This window comes from Hemitrygon akajei, chromosome 20 (genome assembly GCF_048418815.1).
Source record: "Hemitrygon akajei chromosome 20, sHemAka1.3, whole genome shotgun sequence".
NCBI lineage: Eukaryota > Metazoa > Chordata > Chondrichthyes > Myliobatiformes > Dasyatidae > Hemitrygon > Hemitrygon akajei.
This window is the reverse complement of record NC_133143.1, coordinates 55,130,572-55,149,145: the sequence shown is the minus strand read 5'-3', so window position 1 is coordinate 55,149,145 and position 18,574 is coordinate 55,130,572.

Below are 18,574 nucleotides of genomic sequence, written 5' to 3'. Positions count from 1 at the left end.
CTATTCGAGAGAGCACAGAATTAGTAACTTGATTGAAAACATGGCAGAATTAGTTAATGAACACTGGAGTTGGAGATTCATCTCACTATTGATCAACTGAACCTAATTAGTCAATTAGGTTCAGCAGGAGTTCAAAAAGACTAGGAAGCAATGTTTCTCAAATGCGGAATATAGTTACAAAGGCATCCCATCCAGATAGAAAGACCACATCAGTAGAAGCAATAAGAACATTCATATATGTATTAATGGATCAGTTGTTGGCACTCTTTGTTTTCATTATTTGCAGGTACATCTATTTATTTATCCATGTCTCGATTTCAAGTTAAAAGAATTTAAAAGCTTAACTTTAGTTGCTTAGTTTGTCCTAATTATACCTTAGTGACTACTACAATGTCACGATACATAAAGCAGGCATAATAAGTTTTCTTAACCATTATGCAGTTCTCCTGGTGTTCATTGCCGTTGGCTTCATGTCTAACAGGTGGCTGACATGATACCATAATTTCACTGAATCACTTTAAATTTCAGAGCAAGAAAGTTAAAAAACCAATTAATATTATTCATACTTACTGTATGTACTTAAATATATGAATTGATTTTGTCCTTCAGAATGACACTGACACATTCTATGTATGGTACATGACTGCATTCCCACATGTTATGGAAACTTGTACACCTGTTGAGTGAAGAAGATTCCCCCCACGTTCCCCTTAAACATTTCACCTTTCACCCTTAACCCATGACCTCTAGTTCTAGCTTCACTCAACCTCAGTGCAAAAAGCCTGCTTTCATTTGTCCTATCTAAACCCTCATGATATTGTATGCCTCTATCAAATCTCCTCTCATCCTCCTATGCTCCAGCAAATAAAGTCCAAACAGCTTCAACTATTCCCTATAACTCTTCCTTATTCACTCATATTTAAATAATGTTCTCCAAACATTAATTATTACTCAACTAACTGTTTAATCATTGATAATTCAGTGGATAACTTCACTCAACTTCACTTGTCCCATCATTGAACGTTTCCCACAACTAATGGACTCAGTTTCAAGGACTCTTCATCTTATGTTCTTGATATTTATTGTTTATTTACTTATATTATTGTTTCCTCTTTTTGCATTTGCACAATTTGTTGTCTTCTACACTCTGAATGCACTAGTTGGGTGGTCTTTCATTGATTCTGTTATACAGTAGTTATTATTCTATAGATTTGTTGAGTATGCCCACGAGAATATGAATCTCAGGGTAGTATATGGTGACATATATGTACTTCGATAATTAATTACTTCAAATTTTTAACTTCACTTTGAGAGAAGTCTTAAATTAGCAACCAGGAAACTGTAGGGAAGGTGGTGCCAAAATTCCACTTTGCATTGGTAAAGGACAGAGGAATATTACTTCACTTAGCCAGTCTAGTCTAATTAGCTAGTCTAATGCACTCTCCATTCACTTTTTCAGTCAAAGCATCAAGAGCAGATTTTACTATCTAGAGAGCCCAACCAAACAGGGGAAAAGTTATTGGGAGCCAGGGCTCTTGAGAGTTGCCATGCAGCAATGCTTGATTCACCTTTCTATGCAATTTGAAGTGCACAAGCCTTAAAATGTATTTACTGTCAATAACTGAAGCCTATGAAAGCAGACAAATGAACGGATCAAACAATATTCATATTGAGGTGCTTACTGATACTTCCTCAGAAATGGTGATGAAAGGAAAATTAAGAAACATGAAGTGAGGTATGCATGTCTGAATTTTATGTCATTAAAAGAACATCAACTTGAACACTTCAGGCCAGCCTGAAGACACTTTAGTAACTTGTTAATGTGCAAATTTGAGATTCTAGGTCATTTGGGCATAGCTTCTGAATCCAAAGATTATTGGTAAATGCCTTTGAAGCAGGTAAGAAAAGAGAAAAAAAAAACTATAGTAAATAGGAGGGAAATTGCTGCATATTTGCTAACCTGTGTATTGGCAATAAAACTACCTTGTCATATAAGCTATCAAGTTAAATAGTGAATTGCAACTAGAGAGTTCAATCTCAGGAGACAGTGTACTGTAGCCCAGACAGAATTTGATCATTATTTCACTATCATTAATAAAACAGTCTTTAATGCAAGTATCCTCAATAAAAGATATACTTTAAAAATTGTGCCAACTGCTGCCTTATAGAAACGATGTTTTTGACTCCAGCAAAAATTACAAATGCAATTTAGATGAAGGGGATATTTTTCGCAATTTCCATGTGGATGAATGGATTATGGATTTACAAGCAAAGGAACAACTTAAGCTGCAAATTATATTTTCATGGTTTTTGAATTTCATTAAAATGAAATGGATGTTAGTGTTAAAGAAAGCTGGGCTCATTAGAAGAACATTTCTGTATATCACATTATAATAGTTCAAAATAATTCATACATGCACATAATTGACTTAAAAGTTTATTGTTGATAGGGCAATATATTCATAATTTACAGATCATGCCTACTATTAAAACATAAGGAAGGAATACATTCTCATATTATAATGGCAGAAAATATATTTACAAATGTATGACAATAACAACAATAAGCTGTGCAAATGTTAATTTTTGCTGTGAATTGACCTGAAACTTTAAATAAGGAAGAGATAGAAAATTAAACAGAGATTATTTTTACCAATGTACTGGATAAGAATAGATAGTAACACATAAAAGCTCTGAAATAAAGGAAATAAATAAAGAAGGAGGAAATACACATCAAAAATTTCACAATCAGGGTCCTGATGAAGGGTCTCGGCCCAAAACATTGACTGTTTATTCTTCTCCATAGATGCTTCCTGACCTGCTCCACTGCAGAATCTGTTGTGTAAAAAAAACATTAATGTGAAAACAAAATATTGCTTTTTTAAATGTATATCATTGGATTCCCTTTGGATTCATGATCATTTGTAACATAATTTGTTCATTTTAAATTTCAGAATTTCCTCTTAATTTCAAGAGGAAAAGAAGCAAACAAGTTTGTCAGATCTTATTCCTCTAAACCTGTTGGAGCAGATAGTACAAACGTACTTGCATTTTGAGTGGCATAAGATGGAAAATAGAGAGCAGCCTCCAATGTATTAAGTAATAATTATCTGCTTCCAGTAGAACTTAAGAATAGTTCAACATTAAATTATAGTTATCTTCTGGCAGTAGAATTTGATGAGTGTTGTATTAGCTGGCAGTTAGCATCATTAGTGATAAGTGGCAGCACTAGTGAAAAGGAGGAAGAGAAAGCAAAGGCATCAGGGGAAGAATGAAATAAAAATCAATTTGAAGTGTAGCAGAAAGGCTTGGATTTAAAAGTACCGTACAACTGCTATGATTAAGTGATGAAGAATCTATTCATCTATTCTATTCAGAACAGGCATGTTATAACCAGCAAGGTAAGTGTGTGAGAGGTTACTTCAGCTCTGAAGAATGAGAAAGGAACAACAAAACTCTGAAGGAAATACTGCCTCCATTCGTTTTCATTCATCCTTGCATGTGACAGCTGAACAGTAGTAACTTCTTGGAAAGATGAATATTATACCAAAGGACTTGAGTTTGTTATATTTACAGAATGCCATATGATACCACATCAAACAGACAGTAGGGAACATACATCGGAGGAACACTGAATGCCCAGCAGTGAATGTTTTATGATTTCAATTACATTCCTTAATAATTGTGCTTTCTTCACCTATGGCACATTCTAGTCATCACAATGGTGTACATGTCTGCAAAATCGCTGACAGGAAAGTATGTTTTAAAGAGGTTAAAGGGCTGTTTCGTTGCAGACTCCTTCTCTAAAATGTTGTACTTGCAATAATATCCTTGAAAAACATAGTTATTTTGCCGAACTGGGTAGACACAGCAAATTAGATAGGTTTTTTTTCACTTCTGGGAAATAGCATCAAACCTAGCCACAACATACAAGAACTGCAGGGGTCTTGAAATTAGTTCAGAGTAGTCTGAGACCTGGTGGGCAAAAGCTACTCACACAAAAATTGTTGATAATTGGTGGCTAATTAGCATTAAAATGAAAAAGGAATAATTTACCCAGAGGGTATGAGAATAGAAAAGTACACACTGAATGAGGCAGAGTACGTTCGTCTGTGGTTGGGTTTTATGTGCATTGTTGAGCCAAGTTAGAAGGAATCTTGCATCTGGTCTGCGTTGTCCTTCTCATTGAAGTACTTAACCTTGTACTGGATGGCAAAATCGACAAAGGATCCCACTAACAAGCACCAACAAAAATTATTACCTATTAATACCCCTGATATTTTACCAAATAGCTGTGTAGCGCCCTGGGAAAAGTCTCACTGCTAACATAATGGTCTTTCTGTAGAAGCAGTGCTTGGATTATGGTGAGCGATAATGGGTGCTGTGGAATGTGAGCCACCCAGTCGGGGGGGGGGGGGGGCAGGCCTGACACCAGTGTGAGCTGGGGTGCTTTGGTTGGTGGGAGATGAAGAGAGAAGTCGCTGGAGAAGACCAGTCGTAGGATTCAACCAGGCGGGGACCGTGATTCAATAGAGCAAGGTGTGGATGTCTACTGAGGATTGGTAAATATGACTTTTCAAAGAGTTGAGCTCCAATTTGTGTGTTTAAGTATAATGGGCCCTTTTTGTATTTTATCTTTCTTTTCCTTACTAACCCATTAGTTAAGATTCATTAATGTGATTACTTTAATCATACACAGTGTGCAGTCTGTTATTTCTTCGCACTGAACAGGGGCTCAAGAGAGCACTGAGTGCTGGGAAACAGCTGAGGAGCTGAGGTGAGTGTGCTTTAAAAGAAACGTGGAGGGCAACTGAAGGGTTAAACAGAGTGTTGATTAGAGGGAGTGAGTACTTGAGATAATTGGCAGGGACAAGTAAAAGGAGGGGCAACTGAAGAGGAGCGGCCAGTGTGTGAGTGGCTCAGGGTAGGAGTGGAGCTTTGAGGCTTTGGCTCAAGAGGCTTCAGCGAGCAGAGACTGAGGATGAGCTTGCTCCCAGTGAGGTAAGGCCGGGTAAGTTCCATTAATTAATTTAATTAACTTAGTAGTAGGTAATGGAGGCAGCTTTTAGGACAGTCGAGTGCTCCATATGCAGTATGTGGGAAGTCAGGGACAGCACAATTGTCCCTGATGACTACACCTGCAAACGGTGCATCCAGCTGCAGCTCCTGACAAGCCAAGTTAAGGAACTGGAGCTGGAGCTGGAGCTGGATGAAGTTCGGATCATTCGTGAGGCAGAGGCAGAAATAGACAGGAGTTACAGGGAGACAGTCACCTCCGAAAGCCAGGAGGCAGGTAGCTGAGTGACTGTCAGTCGACGGAAGAGCAGAGCACCCCTGTGGCCATTCCCATCAACAATAAGTATACCGTTTTGGATACTGTTAGTGGGGTCGACCTACCAGGGACAAGTTGTAGTGGTCGTGCCTCTGGCACCGAGACTGGACCCTCAGCTCAGAAGGGAAGGAAGGAAAAGAGGAGAGCAGTAGTGATAGGGGATTTGATAGTTAGGGGGACAAATAAGAGGTTCTGTGGGAGCGATCAAGAATCCCGGGTGGTCTGTTGCCTCCCTGGTGCCAGGGTCCGCGATATCTCAGATCAAGTTCTCAGCATTCTCAGGAGGGAGGGTGAGCAGCCAGATGTCATGGTCCATGTAGGGACCAATGACATGGATAGGAAAGAGGAGGAGGTCCTGCAAAGAGAGTTGAGGGAGTTAGGTGCAAGGTTGAAGGACAGGACCTCCAGGGTTGCAATTTTAGGATTGCTACCCATGCCATTTGCTAGTGAGGCTAGAAATAGGAATATAATGAAGTTAAATGCGTGGCTAAGGAGATGGTGCAGGAGGGAGGGCTTCATGTTTCTCGACAATTGGGCCTTGTTCCAGGGAAGATGAGACCTGTTCCAACGGGACGGGTTGCACCTGAACTGGAGGGGGACTAACATCCTTGCGGGTAGGTTTGTTAGTGCTGCTCCAGGGGGGTTTAAACTAGATTTGCAGGGGGAGAGGAACCAGAGTGTTAAAGCAGATAGTGAGGTGGAGGAGGATAAATGTAATGCAAGGACTGGATGTATAGATAGAAATCAAATGTTTGTATGTGATAGAAATGTTCTCAGGTGCATCTATTTCAATAAAAGGTGTATTGTAGGTAAAGCAGATGAGTTTAGGGCGTGGATTGGCACGTGGGATTACAACATTATTGCTATTAGTGAGACTTGGTTGCAGGAGAGGAAGGACTGGCAGCTTAATGTTCCTGGGTTCCATTGATCCAGACTTGATAGAGGGTGAGGGGTGAAAGGGGGAGGAGTGTCATTACTAGTCGGGGAAAATATCACAACTATGCGCAGACAGGACAGCTGGAGGGCTTGTCTACAGAGGCCATATGGGTGGAACTGAGGAACGGGAAAGGTGTGACCACACTAATAGGGTTGTATTATAGACCGCCCAATAGTCAGAGAGAATTGGAGGAGCAAATCTGTAGAGAGATAGCACACTGATGTAAGAAACAGAAAGTTGTAATAGTAGGGGATTTTAACTTTCCACCTATTGACTGGGACTCCCACACTGTGAAAGGGCTAGATGGCTTGGAGTTTGTCAAATGTGTTCAGGAAAGTCTTCTAAATCAATATATAGAGGTTCCTATGAGAGAGGATGCAATACTTGATCTCCTATTAGGGAACCAGACAGGTCAGGTGACAGAAGTATGTGTAGGTGAACATTTTGGATCCAGTGACCATAATGTCATTAGTTTCAAGTTAATTATGGATAAGAATAGGTCTGGTCCTCGAGCTGAGGTTCTAAATTGGAGAAGGACTATTTTGTGGAAATGAGGAAGGATCTAGGAAGAGTGGATTGGGATAAGTTGTTTTCTGACAAGGATGTGTTCAGTAAGTGGCAAGGATGTGTTCAGTAAGCAGAAGGCCTTCAAAGGCAAAATTTTGGGAGTGCAGAGTTTACATGTTCCTGCCAGGATTAAAGGCAAAGTTAACAGGCATAGGGAACCTTGGTTTTCAAGGGATATTGGCGATCTGGTTAAGAAAAAGAGAGAGGTGTATAGCAGGTAAAGGCAACAAGGAACAAATGAGGTACATGAAGAGTATAGAAAATGTAAGAAAATACTAAAGAAGGAAATCAGGAAGGCAAAAAGAAGACATGAGGTTGCTTTGGCAGATAATGTGAAGGTAAACCCGAAGGGTTTCTACAAGTATATTAAGAGTAAAAGGAGAGTAAGGGACAAAATTGGTCCCCTAGAAGATCAGAGTGGTCATCTATGTGTGGAGCCTCACAAGATGGGGGAGATCTTAAATAGTTTTTTTGATTTGGTATTTACCCAGGAAAATGGCATAGCATATATGGAAGGAAGGGAAACAAGCAGTAGTGTCATGGAACATATAGAGATTAAAGAGGAGGAGGTGCTTACTGCCTTACAGTGAATAAATCCCCCGGGCCTGACATGATTTTCCTTGGACCTTGAGAGAGACCAGTGTAGAAATTGCAGGGGTCCTGGCAGAAATATTTAAAATGTCCTTAGCTACAGGTGTGGTGCCGGAGGATTGGAGGGTAGCTCATGTTGTTCCGTTGTTTGGAAAAGGATCCAAAGGTAAACCAGGTAATTACAGGCCAGTGAGCCTGACAACAGTAGTAGGTAAATTATTGGAGGGTGTTCTGAGAGATTAGATATACAAGTATTTGGACAGCCAAGGGCAAATTAAGGATAGTCAGCATGGCTTTGTGTGTGGTAGATGGTTTTTAACAAATCTTGTAGAGTTTTTCGAGGAGGTTACCAAGAAAGTAGATGAAAGAAAAGCTGTGGATGTTGTCTACATGGACTTTAGTAAGGTATTTGACAAGGTCCAACATGGGAGGTTAGTTCAGAAGGTTCAGACACTAGGTATCCATGGAGAGGTTGTAAACTGGATTCAAAATTGGTTGTATGGGAGAAGACAGAGAGTGGTAGTGGATGATTGCTTCTCAGACTGGAGGCCTGTGACTAGTGGTGTGCCTCAGGGATCTGTGCTGGGACCATTGTTATTTGTTGTCTATATCAATGATCTAGATGATAATGTGGTAAATTGGTTCAGCAAGTTTGCTGATGACACTAAGATTGGAGGTGTTGTGGACAGCAAGGAAGGCTTTCAAAGCTTGTAGAGGGATCTGCACCAACGGGAAAAATGGGCCAGAAAATGGCAGATGGAATTTAATGTAGACAAGTGTGAAGTGTTGCATTTTGGAAGGACAAATCAAGGTAGGACATACACAGTAAGTGGTAGGACACTGAGGAGTGCAGAGGAACAAAGGGATCTGGGAGTTCAAGTACATAATTCCCTGAAAGTGGTGTCATAGGTAGACAGGGTTGTAAAGAAAGCTTTTGGCATCCTGGCATTTATAAATCAAAGTATTAAGTATAGAAGTTGGGATGTTATGGTGAAGTTGTATAAGACATTGGTGAGGCCAAATTTGGAGTATTGTGTGCAGTTCTGGTCACCTAACTATAGGAAGGATATCAGTAAGATTGAAAGAGTGCAGAGAAGATTTACTAGGATGGTGCCGGGTCTTCAGGAGTTGAGCTACAGAGAGTGATTGAACAGGTTAGGACTTTATTCCTTGAAGTGTAGAAGAATGAGGGGGGATTTGATAGAGGTTTACAAAATTATGAGGGGTATAGACAGAGTAAATGCGAGTAGGCTCTTTCCACTTAGATAAGGAGAGATAAATATGAGAGGACATGGCTTTAGGGTGAAAGGGGAAAGGTTTAGGGGGGAACTTCTTCACTCAGAGAGTGGTAAGAGTGTGGAATGAGCTGCCATCTGACTTGGTAAATGAGGGCTCACTCTTAAGTTTTAAGAATAAATTGGGTAGATACATGGATGGGAGCGGTCTGGAGGGTTATGGACTGGGTGACGGGCAATGGGACTAGCGGAATAGAGTTTCGGCACAGATTAGAAGGGCCAAATGTCCTGTTTTCTGTGCTGTAGTGTTCTATGGTTCTATGGTAGCTAATCACACAGCAGCCACACAAACCAGGGTATTGGGTGAGAGAGCCGTTTGGCAGGACCAGAGTGTGTATTCCCTAGACTTATGCAGCTGAGGAAACGGGGGGGGGGGGGGGGGGGAATTCAGCTGTTTTTACACGTATTTGTAAACATTATATACCTACTAAACCTTATCTCAAATTGATTATTAGCACAGCAAGACAAGATACAGTCCTGAAGAAAGTTCTCAGCCAGAAATGTCGACTGTTTACTCTTTTCCATAGATGCTGCATGGCCTGCAGAGTTCCTCCAGCATTTTGTGTGTGTTGCTTGGATTTCTAGCATTTGCAGATTTTTTTCGTGTTCGTGAAAATACTTTAATTTATCAGTCAAGAAAAATAATAATCTAAATATAGTTAGCATATTATATAGTTTATCACAATTGCGCTGAGTACTGGAAATGGACAAATATAAAATTATATAACCAAGACTGGGTTGCTAATGATATTTACCTGAAAGCTATTCTGGCTACTTTTTATTAACATATATTATTGCTTCTCTCAGAAACGATTGGCTGTGCCTGTGAGTCATGTGATCCACTGTTCACAAATAATAGCAGTCCATTTAGTGAATGCTGAAAATAAGACATCAGTTTAATTTCCCAAGAGAGATGATTGTCACAGAAGCCGTTCTTAAAATATATATTCTTACAGAATTCTCCCTTGAGTGAAGAATAAAAGCACTGGGAGAGACACCCAAAAATTCTGTTTACATTTTTCAACCATGGTCAAGGAACCATTCCAGATGTTTCCGCATTGGAATGAAAAATTGGAGTGCTTCAACTTGGGTTTGCTATAACTTTCAATCCAATTTTAAAACAGATTGAATTGATAATCCCAATAAATGTTTCTGGAGAATGTGTATGCAGTCATTAATATGTTGCTTGTCATCATTTCCCTCTGAAGGACTGCAACACAAACTTTCATTAGCACTTTCTCTTCTCGCTGCCTCTATCAGTATGAGAATCTCCCAGGCCCCCCAGAGATAAAGGACAGCACGCCTTTCTGCATCTCTCCGACAAACAGCCTGTTCCCCCTCAAGCTGTAGAATATTTCCCTATATCCCATGTCAGAGCAAGTCCCAGGTCACATGCCAGCATCTGCAATAGTTACATTTCCATTTAATACCCATTCAGCTCTACCTCATCAGAAATGTGCAGAATATTAGTATCTAATAGCTGTCACAGGGCATTTCTAATTATGAAACCACAAGCAAGTGAAAGGTATCTTCCACTAACCATAACTTAATAGGTCTACTGGGCTTCTTTCCTCTTTCTTCATTTATATGAGAAAGTAATTGAAGGACTGTTTCTTTAATCGACAGTTTTCATTTCCTGATGTGTTTGAATCAACACTCTGTGTGGATGTATGGATTTTGGGTCATAAGGTGTTTGTTTTTTTTCCTTAAATTTTACTTGTTAATTTAACTGTGGTAATATTACTTTATGTGTTGTGTGTGGATTATATATACTGTATTGTGCATCTTGATCCTGAGGAATATTGTTTCATTTTGGTTGTATACATATATATGGTTGAAATGACAATAAACTTCAACTTCTGTTGATTTGAATTGACTTACACAATGTCCATCTCCAGCTGGTGCAACAGGTTACCTTTATAACAATTGCTGCATGAGCACAAATTGTTCAGTGGAAAGCCATATGGGGCTTGCAGCGTGAAATTTTGTTGTTTGCTTTATGTCAGGGGCATCTTGTTGTGCACTCCAGAGAGCATATATACCTTGGCTGCTGACAAGTTGAAAATCAAACCATTCAGATGAGCTGGTGCTTCCCTGGGGCCTTCTGAAAAGAGGACAAAGAGAAAATGCAGGAGATAGAGGAAGTGGAAGAGAAATAAGTGTTGGCACAAAAATTAGAAAAACTGAAAGAAAATACCAGCTGCTGACAGTAAAGAAGGCTCTTTTTAGAAGTAGTATGAGATCCAAGTACATAGTCTGGAGATTTTTTTGAGTGTTGTATGGGATGGACACTGTGCTCAGCCAGAGAAATGATAACTCCGATGTGGACAAGTTTCCTTCATGGCTTGAAAATGGGTCATTTCTGGATTAGCAATTAGTCACTAGTGTCATGCCATTGGGATTAGTGCAGGGAGCCTCAATTAGTCGATGTTTTCAATGAAGGTCCTCAGTGTACTATATACAATTTGTTGATAATACAAAGATATGTTGGTTAATAAGATGTGAGGATAACATTAAGAGTCAGTAAAGTGATGGGAAAGAATTGGCACAATGTGAGAAATGGTGAAGTTATCCACTTTGGAAGGAAGAATGATAAAGCAAGCCTTTTATTTGAATGGAGGGAGGCTACAAAATATTGTGGTTGAAAGGGATTTGGGAGTCCTACCACGTGAAACATGAAAAGGTAGCGTACAGGTACAGCAAGCAATCTGACCTTTAATGCATGTGTCTGAAGTACAAAAGCAGGACATTTTGATGCAAACAGTGACTCGACACACAGCACCCCATGCTGTTTTGATCTCTGTTTTTCAGGAACAATGTGCTGGAACTGGAGGAAGTTCAGACAAGATTCTTTAAGCTGGTAACTAGAGGCAAGAAGAGAGGTTGAGCGGACTGGTCCTATGCTCACTGGAGTATAGAAGAATGAAGAGCAATATTCATGAATTATAAGATTCTGTGATATACTGATAAAATGGAAACATAAATTGCAAGCAAGTCAGAGGCCTAATTTAGATCAGACATGATCTTATTACATGGGAAAGCAAGTTCAAGGGACCAATATGCTGGATGTGAGGGCACACACTCACTTCTCCCAGACATCTGCTTTCCCCCTCCTGTCTCCCCCAGCTGAACAGAATTCAAGAGGTCCTCACCTTTTACTTCAAAACCCTCTGATTTTAACATATCAGTTTGTGCCTTTGCAGTCAGCTCCAATGGGATTCTGCCATCTGCCATGTCTCCGTCTCCTTGCTGTTTCCTGCTTTCTGCAGGTCCCACTCTCTCTGTGACTTTCGGATCCACTTATCTATTCCCACACGTTCCTCCCTGTCCCCACATACTTTCCCCTACAACTGTAGGAGTGAAGCTCTTATCTCTTCACCTCCTCCCTTAAAACCATCCAAATACTTTCAGCCCTTTCAGATGAGGCAAAGAATCATATATATTTCCTCTAACTTCATCAATTGCGTGCGCAGCTCAAGATGCAGCCTCCTTTACATTAGTGAGACCAAGTGCAGACTAGATGACCATTTTGCAGAGCACTGACACTGTCCATAACAGCATGTTAATTTAATTTCTTTCCTCATTCCTACATCAACTGTCCACCCTTGGCCTTCTATCGGACCTGGAGTGAGGCCAAATGCAGACTAGAAGGACAGCACCTCATTTCCACTGGAGTAGCCTACAACACAATGGTATGAGCGCTGAATTTTCCATCAAGGGGGAGAGGGATCACTCCTACAACAACGAGGGTAATGACCTCTCTCTCTGGTTTGATGGTGAGTGGGAGACTGTCGGTCCTCAAGTCGAGGGGCCTGGAGATGCGACACAGAAGACTGTAACATCGGAACATTGAGTTGCCAGTCTCTGCCCTCGTGGTTGCAGGAGCGACCTCGCTCTCCCTCGATGAAGAGAGGACCTGTCTGAGATGCCGAAGAGCTGGGTTATGGGCTGTCTCAATGGGGGGTGGGGGTATGCTATTACTTGCCTAGTGGGGGGGGGGGGGTCAGGGTATCCATTAGCGCAAGTAGTGGGAAGAGGGAGGGTTGGGGTCGATGCTTCAGCTGCTACCTGTGTGTGTGGTGGCGAGGGGGGCTTTGGAGCTCCATTGTTACTATCATTCATTCTTTGGTGTTTCTTCCTTCATGGATGTCTCTGTGAAGAGTAAGAACTTCAGGTTTTATGCTGTATACATTAAATTGAGCCATTTGAACCATTTGAACTTCAGTTAACAGACACCTCAGTGTTCCTTTCCCACCCTTACCAGCTTCTTCTTCTCTACTCCCTACCGTCTGATTCTGCGCAGACATTCCTGGAGGTGCCAAGCCAAGAGCTGTTCTTCAGCTTTAGACCAATTACACATAGCGCACTTTGAACTGCCCTATTCCTTTCAATTGATTATCGATTTTCACTATAAGGATAAGTGTAGCTGTAATTTTCATTTATGTCATATTTATGCTTTAATTTAATGCCCTTTCAAATAAATTATTAATAAATATATAAATTCCTTCATTTAGTAATCTTTTGAAATAACTTTAATATTTTAAATTATTTAATTCTGTTTCAATAGTCAGGTCTCAAAGTTCATTTGAGCATTGCTGGGAAGAGAGCCACAGGATGCCAAAACCACAGGCCTTGTTGCCACAGGGAGACTGTTCCATTCATGGGACACCTGCCAAACCAAAGCTACAAGGTGTTTTGGAATGGTACCATTGTGAAAAGTTAGTTCAGTTATGTGACTAATGTAGTGGTCAAGTGAGGTCGGAAGGAGAAGGATCTTGCCAAATATTTCCACATTGAGCAATATAATGTGACGGAGGGTAATAGGTAAACTTGACCTTCACCAGTGCGGAGAATAGAGATGCTGGAGAATGCAAGGTACTCGAAGTAATCAGGGCACCTCTTTAGATTACTTTCCAAATGCAGGGATTGCACCGAAAGGGGACGCGTTCCCTCAGGAGGATGCCGAGGTCCTCCATTAGACTGTGCTGAAGGCTTTCTGACCTTCAACTATTTTTAAAATGTATCTGCTAAAACTGGTTTAAAGCTAGTTTGAGTCATCTTAAATCATTAAAAAATTAAAAATAGATAATCATTAACCTTAGTTACCGAGAAACTAATTGAGATTGATCAGCTAAAGTACACGGCTCAAAGTTTGACTTGGTCAGAACGAGAGGTCAGCTATGTTAGCAACGGATTTTCAGCTTGTCTTTAAAACTTGCTGCAAAGTGCATACATGGAAGTCACTCCCACAAGGAAGGTTTTGCCAAATGATTCCCGACGGAATCATCGGCCGCAGGTGAGCACAATCTGGCTCACTGTTATTAGACCAAGTTATTTTCCATTATGCATTCCAGTGATGCTGATCATTAAAGTAACTTTGTTTTCTTACATTCTGAAATTCAAGGATTCTAAAGTTGAATTTTATCCAAGATGGAATAAGGCCCAAACTCACATTGCATAGCTTGAGTTGCATAACTTTCAGTTCATTTTTTTTTATTTATCAGAGTGAATGGATCTTATTTAATGATGTTAAATTTATTACTGGGCTCATGCAATGTTTGCCTAATGCAAACTATTCAAATTTTTCTTGGTTGTCTGCTGAACACTGAACACACCAGCGTAGATTGCATTGAAATGTGCCTTTATATCATGAGCATGTGACTTGCCCATGATGTGACCGAGGCAAAAATAGTAACAGTCTTTCTTTAAAGGCTTGAACTTTCCTATCGTGGCTCATGATGTCGTCCCAACCTATCACTTAATATAAAATTGTTTGTTGATGTCCTCCTGGTCATTCTTTAACTGATTTATGTTCTTGTAGGCAAATCAAAAACAAGAGAAAGTCTGCAGATGCTAGAAATCAAAGCAACCCACACAAAATGCTGAAGGAACTCAGCAGGCCAGGCAGCATCTATGGAGAATAGTAAGCAATTGGGTCTCGGCCCGAAATGTCAACTGTTTACTCTTTCCATAAATGCTGCCTGGCCTGCTGAGTTAATCCAGCATTTGTGTGTGTTACTATGTTCTTGCAGGTATCATTCCAATCAGATACTTATCTCAATGCAGAAGTAATGTAACATTGGAATGACTCCACACAGATACACAGCACATTGGCTACTCCTACTACCAGAGCAGGTCAAAGGCTAGGAATCCTGGGCCGTGTAACTCACCTCTTGACTTGCCAAAGCATGTCCACTATCTACAAGGCTCAGGTCAGGAGTGTTATAGAATACTCACCACTCACCTGGATGAGTGCAGCTCCATCAACACTCAAGAAACTCAACACCATCCAGTACAAGGCAGCCCACTTGATTGGTACCCCTTCCACAAGCATCCAATCCCTCCACCATCAATGAACAGTTGCACCAGTGTGTACTGTCTACAAGATTCTCTGCACCAACACACGGAAGTTCCTAAGGTGGCACCTTCCAGACCCACGACCACTACCATTGAGAAGGACGAGGACAGCAGATACCTGGGAACATCACCACTTGGAAATCCCCCTCCAAGTCACTCACCATCCTGACCTCGAAGCATATCACCGTTCCTTCATTGGGGCTGGGTCAAATTCATGGCATTCCCTCCCTAATAGCACTGTGGATGTACCTATTCCTCAGGGAACGCAGCAGTTCATGAAGGCAGCTCATCCCCACCTTCTCAAGGGCAACTAGGAATGGGCAATAAGTCCTGACGAAGGGTCTCGGCCCGAAACGTCGACAGCGTTTCTCCCTATTGGTGCTGCCTGGCCTGCTGTGTTCTACCAGCATTTTGTGTGTGTTGTTATGGACAATAAATGTTGGCTTAGCTGGTGATGCCAACATCCCGTAAATGAATATGAAAAATATTGAGTGCCCTTGTTCAACATTTAATTTTGCTTATATTTTCTTGTATCTGATATTATTAGAAGTTAACAAAGCCAACTCTTGTCTTTGTTTGTTTAACCTTTAACCTTCATGTCTTTGAAAATACAAGATTAATTGAAGCTCTATAACCTACTGTAGTATATAATCAAATAGATAATGCATTTGTGATGTTGAATCTATCGTAAATATTGGATGCCATTATGTTCTAATTTATATTGTTGTGGTACAAATGAAAAAGACAGGAAGGTAGAAAATAATTGGGGAGAAAAACTACTTTGCCCAACTTTCCTGCTGGCGGAAATATTAAGTGTATACTGCTTTTAAAATAATTAATATTTTCATTGCTACTAATTACATTTATTCAAAATAAAGAGTTAAAGGGAAGAATTTAACTAGTATTGTGGCAGAAATGTATTTATATTTCAAATGTGTTGTGCCTTCTTCACCTTGAAGAACAAGGTGAAACATGTGTTAACAGTAACAGAATTAGATAGTACTGTAAAAGCATCACTAGAATCCAGTTTCACAATTAATCCTTGTCTAGTCAACTGTGGAGAATACATACAAAATCTGAACTGCCTGCTCATTAATCTGGTTTTAGTAACTAGGCAGTGTTACGCTACCTCCCCTGGTCATAGTGCCAGTAGGACCATTGACACCATCACGAGTGCCATCACAAGAAAGCCCCGAGATCACCTCTACTTTTTCAGAAGTCAGCGTAGATTGGCATGTTATCTAAAACTTTGACAAACTTCTATAAGTGCACAGTGCAGAGTATTCTCACATGATGTTTCATGTCCTAGTATGGAAAAGCCAATGCCCAGGAATGGGAAGGTCACAGAAAGTGGATTGCTAAAGCTCAGTCCATCACAGGCAAAGAACTCCCCACCGTTGAGCATATTTACATGGGGAACTGCTACAAGAAATCAGCATCCATCGTCAAATACCCGCACTATCCAGGCCGTGTTTTCTTCTTGCTTCAGCCATCAGGAAGGAGGTACAGGATCCTTAGGTCTGATACCATCAGGTTCAGAAACAGTTATTACCCTAAAACCACGGGGCTCCAGAACCAACGTGGATAACTTTGCTCACTTGAACTCTGAACTGATTCCACAACTCCAGGTTTTCAATATCACTTTTCTTGATTTGCACAATTTGTCTTCTTTTGCACATTGATTGTTTGTCCGTCTTTGTTTATTTACGTTTTTTTGATAGATCCCATTGTATTTCATTATTTTCCTATAAATGCCAGCAAGAAAGAGAATTTCCTGGGAAGCATCATCCAGTAAGATATATTGTAAGTCATCATCATCATTATATGCCATGTCGTATGAGATGAGAGATCGTGGTTTTTCTAGGACCATGATCACTCTTGGCAAACTTTTCTACATAAGCAGTTTGCCATTGCCTTCTTTGTCAGTGTCTTTACAAATCGGAGTGACCCCAGCCATTAACAATACTCTTCAGTGAATGTCTCCCTGGCATCAGTGGTGACATGACCAGGGTTGTGATATGCACCAGTTGCTCATACGACCATCTACCACCTGCTCCCATGGCTTACCTGACCGGGAGGCTAAGCAGGTGCTACGCCTTGCCAAAAGGTGACCTGCAGGCTAGCGGAAAGAAGGAGTGCCTTACACCTCCTTTGGTAGAGATGCATCTCCACCCCACCACCCTATAATGTATATTGACAGATTTAAACAGTACACAGAAAATTTACAAGGATGTTGCCCAGACATGAGGACCTGAGTTATAGGGATTGATTGGATCAGTTAAGACTTTATTCTCTGGTGCTTAGGATAATGTGGGGAGATTTGATACAGGTATACAAAATTATGAGGGTTATAGATAGAGTAGATATAAGCAGGCTTTTTCCACTGAGGTTAAGTGAGACTAGAGCTAGAGGTCATAGGGTAAAAAATGAAAGGAGGGATAAGGGGGTGTGCTTCTTCACGCAGAGGATGGTGTAAGTGTGGAACAAACTGCCAGATGAAGCAAAGGATGTGAGTTCTATTGCAACATTTAAGATAAGTTTGGATAAGAACATGGATGTACAGAATAAGTGCAAGCAGGCTTTTTCCACTGAGGTTGGGTAAGGCTAGATTTAGAGCTGATAGGATATGAGTGAAAGGTGAAATATTTAAGGAGGCCTTCTCCATTCCACTTGTGTGCAGAAGATGACATTAAACAATCTTGAATCTTGATTGGATGGAAGGGATATGGGGGTCTGTGTTCCATATGGACTCAAATACTGAAGGTCCTGTTTCTGTACTGTACAGCTCTATGACACGTGATATAGATATAAATATTTGCTTCTTGAAGAAAGGATTTTGGCTTATTAGGCAACTCTAAGTAAATTTTGAATTTTGCACTGATGCCAGAACAACTTTATCTTCCTGTTTTGGATGAAGTGATTGAACACTCTCTCAGATTTAGAAGATGTGAATTACATGATCTACAAAGCTAACATTAATTTCAATCTCTGAATTAATCTTCATGAGCATCACTAATAAATCAAAATTTGTTCTTAGAAATGCCATTCTCTATAGGAGGATAAATTAACAGACTTTAAAAGGGGCAATTTTACAACAATTTGCCACAACCTGAACAAATTTAGCACAAATTCCTCAACATGAGAAAATTCTTGAAGTCATAAATGTGACTAATTTAGGGACTTTAACAAGCTAGGAATTAATATTCTTGCTTCATTTGATATGGTATCATTTTTGCTGACAGATTAAAGAACAGTGGGACTGGAGATCACAGTGGCACAAAACAGTTGTTGCTGATGAATCGCACTGTTGGGTGTTTGGACTGGCAATGCTACCTGTGGTTCCTGAACATTGAGTGTCTGCTGATATAAATTCATACAGATACTCCGATAAAATCTTTCCCCTAGGGAGGACAGCAATAGTGAGACAACGCATTACATTCCTGCTAAATTCCTATTCTATCACTGGGAAAATCCTGGAAACAGGGAACCTCCTAC